Genomic DNA, 6000 nt, shown 5'->3' on the forward strand with positions numbered 1-6000 from the left:
AAAAATACCCTTTACATCAGCGAAATATACATTGGTGATCAGTAGTAAAAAGAATGCATTTTCACATTGGTATTCAATTGAAAGAATAATGCCCCCTAATCTGATGGTCATATGGGAAGAAGAATATTACATTTGTGGTGAGTGAAAGGAAAATTGGTGGACAGTGGAGGAACAATGCCTCTTTACATGGTACTGGTGCCCAGTAGGAAAAAGAATGTCCGCTCACATTGGTGTTCAGGGGAAAAAGAATATCTACTTCTTACTTTGTTTGTCAGTGGGAGGAAAAATGCCTTTTACATTGGTAGTCAGTGGGTGGAACTATGCCCCCCTACTTTAGTGGTCATTGGAATGAATGATGCCTCCTATACTCTGGTGACTATTGTGAGTAAGAATGCCCCCAAATTGGTGTTGAATGGAAGGAAGAATGCCCCTTTGGCTAGTGGAAAAGGTATGTGCATGGTGGTTGCTCCAGACCTTGTCAGTGGTGATTAGGTATGATCTTTTGGTTTCTCTATGTTCCTGTGAGTGAAGTCATTTAAGTATGTGAAGATTTTGGAGGAAGGCGAGGAGCATCATGCATAGAGAAAAAATCTGGAAACTCTAGCCAGGATAAGAACACTTATGCCACTAAATTGGCAAACTAGTAAAGATAAGATTAGAATTACTTTAATGTCAATGTTAAAGCAACCACTCAACATACTTACCAAGTTTACACAATAGTTTCCTTTTAAATACAGCACCGAAAGTGTCCAAAAACACTTGTTTTGACTCAGATCCCTTCCCGTTCTTACTATTCCATTGAAGTAAATGTATTTCTTTCTCTGAACAAGCTTGACGAGATTAAGTGTATAGTTCGTTATGTATTTTGCCTTAACCTTCATGACCAGTTAAACTTTCACTTGCTTTTTCCCCCCTCTTCCTACAGCCTGATCTAGCCACTGGCATCTTAACAAGTGTTTCATTAAATTGGTGCCGACTCTAGCTGTCAGTCTGGGAAAATCCTCTGTAGATTGTGAGGATTAGAGAAATACAAACCTTGTTTGCAATTTCATCTAGGGGCTCAATTATTTTGTTCTTAGTCTTTGGCATCGCTGCAGAGCAAACCTTGTGTAATATGGATCAGTCTTCTGCTGCACTTTAACCACTTGTGCTGCAATGCTTATGAAGAGCATGCTAATATTTTATTGTGCTGGAAATGTCAGCTGTATCATCGGGAATTATGTTATCAAGAAGGACATTGGATAGCTGCAGTCAACAGAGAGCCCCTTCCAAAGGGTCCAGGTCACTACTGACATGACTTTGCTCTTCACATACCCCTTGTTTTCATGGGGCAGCTCCAGACAACAGAGAACCTTTTCTGAAGAGTCACTCTAGACTCCTACTGAATAGATTTTGTTATTCCATATATACGCTCTCTTTCCAGGGGCCTACTGCAGAAACAGATTGCCTTTTTTAAAAAGTCAAGGCCAGGGCTGTCCAAATATGCTTATTAGGGACTGGCTTACAAAGAATCAGAAAAATACTCTGTATGTGGCCCCTCATGGATAGGAGTTGGACACCCCCTGGTCTAGGTCCTTATTGATGGGCATCTTGTTGCTCCACATACACCTTCTTCCCATGGTTTAGCAGCATACAGCATCGGACAACTTATGATTATTTCCAAAGAGTCCCATTTGATGGTCATTGTTGTTGGTTCACTTAGGTCATTTGCTATAGAGAAGATACAGAAGGCCCTTTTTAACCTCCCTAGAGGTAACCCCGAGTGTGACTCGGGGTAGAAAAAAGTTGCTACAAGTGGTAACCCCGAGTCACTCTCAGGGTTGGAACACCTAGGGAAGGTTAGTAAATAGAGCGCTTACCTGATCCGCCGAGGTCCCGCGCCGTCCAGCGCTGCAATCTCCGCCTTCTTTCTTCTTTCTTCTTCCTGCTTGTGCACACAATGAGTCACTGAGCAGTTCCCGGTGACGTCGGTGCGTGTGTACGTCCCGGCCGGGCGGGGCGGGAAATTCAAAATCCATTTGTATTGCATTCAATACAAAATAACTGTATTGAATGCAATACATTGGATTTTTATGTGTAAAAGCAGTACATTGTTTTCAAGAACATTTATTTTACTGTATATATATTAGTATGAGTAGAACATGTATTTTTTTTTTTTTGTAAATTACATTTTTTTTTTTTTTTTTGTAAATTAATTTTTTTTTTGTTTAAATATATAGCTTTTTTAATTTATTCAATTTATTGTTTTTAAATGATTTTGTGTTTCAAACTTTATTATACTCATACTATTATATTATACTGTAAATAATTTTTCATGAAAAACAATGTACCGCTTTTAGACATATAAAAGAAATGAACCGCTAGGGAGGTTAAAAAGTATAGGTTGGAACTCTCCAAATCCAGTTAAAGTTTAAGTCTTTCCTTAACAGACAGCAGTATATTTTGTAAGGTATAGTTTAAACGGGTCAGAAAATAACACTGTATGTAGCCCTCAAGCACTGGAGGTATATATGGGGCAAAACGATGCTCCATGTACACTTCCTTGCTGCAGACAACACAGCCGTACTTTTAAAGTATCTGAGTCTCAATTGATGGTCATTATTGTTGGTTCACAAACACCCTCCTTGCTATAGAACAGCTACAAGGTTGGGGCTGTCCAAATCCACTTACATTTTAAGTCTTTCTTCAACAGACAACAAAATATTTCATACGTTATAGTTTGAAAAGGTCAAAAACATACCCGGTATGGGGCCCTAGGTTTTATTGCTCCACATACAACTTGGCCATGGTTTAGCTGCAGACAACACAGCACCACTTCTAAAGTATCTGAGTTTCATTTGATGGTCATCACTGAGAGCAGCTGCAAGCAACAAAGTACCCTTCAAAAGAGTATGAACCTCTTTTGAAGAACATTATTTCTTCTCACCATTTGTTCTCGTGTCATGGGATGGCTGCAGACAACAGAGGATCCATTTTAAAAAGCCTTGGTTTCTTTGATGATCACAATTGTTACTTTACATCTTCTTGCCGTGGGACATTAGTAGAGCTTCTCCTCCAAAGAATCTGTCCACCTTTGACATTCTTCCACATACACTTGCTTGGTACAGCTTTAGGGTTAATAGAGGTAATGTCCTTCATTATCTACAGTATGATGTGCCCAAGAGTAAGCATCTCACACATATATATGCTAAGACAATTGTTTTACTCATATATATGATTATTACTACGACAACCATTATTAGCACAAAAAGCTTTCTGTTATTCTATACACACAGAGCAGGGAAGATAAAATTAAACTCATGGCTGAATGGGTCAAACAAGGGACAACTCTTCTACTTGAGAATAATTTGTCTAATTTGCAGGCAATCTCCTTTCTAAATTCCATAACATGGTAATAGTTTTGAGGGGGGACATCTCCGCTGATGTTGTGCACAAACAGTGCCACAATGCCAACCTCTTTAATTGGCAGTAATAAAATCTTGTGGATGGTTGGTTGAAGCTTTCCTTACTCCATATTGAAAAAAATGTCTAGAAGCTTTAAAAGTATCCAGAGACCATAATGACTACTTGAGAATAAATGTTCTTCTCATTCTTCAGAAGTATTTTGCTTTAAGGACAAGCCATAAATTACTGTGTCAGTAGACTTCACAGATCTCAGCTTCCACCGCATCATTCAAAGTGTAAATCCTTCTCTCTGTCAACATCTGTGTAAATATACTTTCATGTAGAAAGATCAGATTCCATCATTACCAAATGACCAGGAGAAATGATTGATTTAGAGATATTGATCTATAGAGGCCCATGATGAGCTTCAAGATTGCTGTAGGGGAGGACTTCAGACTAAGCTTTGATAACTTCAGCCTTAGACTGGAAGTGCCTCTGGGCAGAATCAAAAATACAGTATATTGTTATTCCCAGTTTCATATAATAATCTACAATAACTGTTTTATTTAGTGCCTTTCACTTAGAGAACATCGGTTTCTGCAGGGTTTAGGAACTGAAAAGAAAGTAAATATTTCACGTAGGCTCTTCATAACAGCCTGAACGTTTGGCCTCAAGGTTCAAGAGTACCGTTCGAAGGAAAATTAGCCCTAACAGAAATGGTAAAGGGGATGGATTGGAGGGTAACAACTGGAGGTTGCAGATGGATAGAAGCAGAAGACATACCTAATTCAGGCCTCTTCACCAATCAATGAAAATCATTCTGTCCCTACTGCCTACAGCCAAACTCATAACAAAACTTCAGGCAAACAGCTACATTTGCAAATGGAATACAAGTATGGACGCTGTTTGACCTGATTATGAAATTGCATTGCTGTCCATTTAGTAGTGAGAGGTACACAGTTCTGACACCATAGTCCAGTCTGACTTCTTTCCAATTATGGACTGTACTGTCTTGAATTCGCTCTTCATTTCATCTCTTACATTCAGATCATCTCTATGTTCTGCTACTTCTAATTTTATTACACCTGTACTTAAAAGTTTTGTAATTCTAATTGTAAGCTAAAGCCAACACTTCTGTTAAGAGACAATCATCTAGGCAGCAATCCCGTACTGTTGGCCGCCACAGGACAACGCATCATGTTTATTCTCTTTGTCGGCCTGGTTTGCAGCAGCAGGAAAGATTAGGCAAATAGTGGTCAGTCCTGTGCAGCCTGTGCATCCCCGGCTTCCCTTTGGATGTGAATGATCTCTCTGCATCCCCCGCTCTGAGACTCTGCAGCTGAAGGGGATTGTGCTAGACCAATGGGCAGAGTAGTTTCTGATTCAGTCCTGCACTGCCATTGGCTGCTGGGGCTTCTCTGCTCCCAGTCTTCTGTGCCTGGGTTAGCTGGGCTTATCTGTGCTGGAGAGATTCTTATGTGTTTTTCTGTTGCCGACCTTTGCCTGTTTCCTGACATTTTGCTTGCACTCAGCCTGGACCGACCTTTGCCTGTGACCCCGACTCTGCTTGTGTCTTTTCCTTTGTACTTCACTTGGTGGACTGATCTTCTGTGTTTGACTTCGACTTGTGTTCTGGATTTCCTGGTAATTTCTGTACTATTTATTTGTAGGCTCCTGGTCATCTGCCAGCCCCGGGGCAACCGAGTGCTGGGAGAGGCAACCAGTCTCCCAAAGCTGAGCGGGGGCTTGCTATAGATGAAGACTGCGGTGTTAGATTGGGGGACTGGTGTCTGGTGAATACTAGTATTGACCAAGGCCTTACAACTTTGTGCAATGTTTTGAGAATTGTATTATTTTTTTTAATTTAATTTTGCGTCCAGACTTTCAAAATTTCAGAAACACTGGGAGAAGACTAAAGGTGACAACCTTGGTTGTCGCTTAGATAAAAGGGACCTCTGTTTCCCCTATCATTAGATACATTTTCCAAGTTATCTCCCTAAATCGAGAGAATTACCTGTAACTAGATTTAATGAATAGAGATAATATGTGCAAACATTGAAATGTCTCTGTAAATACAAAATCAAGACTATTTTTATCAATAAAATCTTACCCCTAATATTTAAATTGGATTCATGCCATTAAAAAAAATTGAATCTGCTGTTTTTTTTTTATTTCTCTGGTTATTATATATCAACAATAAACCCCTGAGTGGTAACCCCGAGTCACACTCAAGGTAGGTAAACCTATGGGAAGTAATAGTAAATCGAGTCTTACCCGATCCGCCGGCGTCCCGCATTGTCCTTCTCCTTGTCCATCTTTTTTCTTCCTCTGGGCGGCTTCCTCTGCACTCGATGAGTCACTGGGGAGTTCCCGGTGATGTCCGTGCGTGGGAACGTTCCGTTTCGGTGTGGCGGGAAATTCAAATCCATTTGTATTGCATTCAATACAAAATAACTGTATCGAATGAAATACAGTGAATTTATATGTGTAAAAGCAGTACATTGTCTTTCATGAACATTTATTTTACAGTATAATATAATAGTATGAATAAATATATATATATATATATATATATATATATATATATTTTAATGATTTTTAAATTCATTTAATTTA

Source organism: Pyxicephalus adspersus, chromosome 3 (assembly GCF_032062135.1).
Source record: "Pyxicephalus adspersus chromosome 3, UCB_Pads_2.0, whole genome shotgun sequence".
NCBI classification, from domain to species: domain Eukaryota; kingdom Metazoa; phylum Chordata; class Amphibia; order Anura; family Pyxicephalidae; genus Pyxicephalus; species Pyxicephalus adspersus.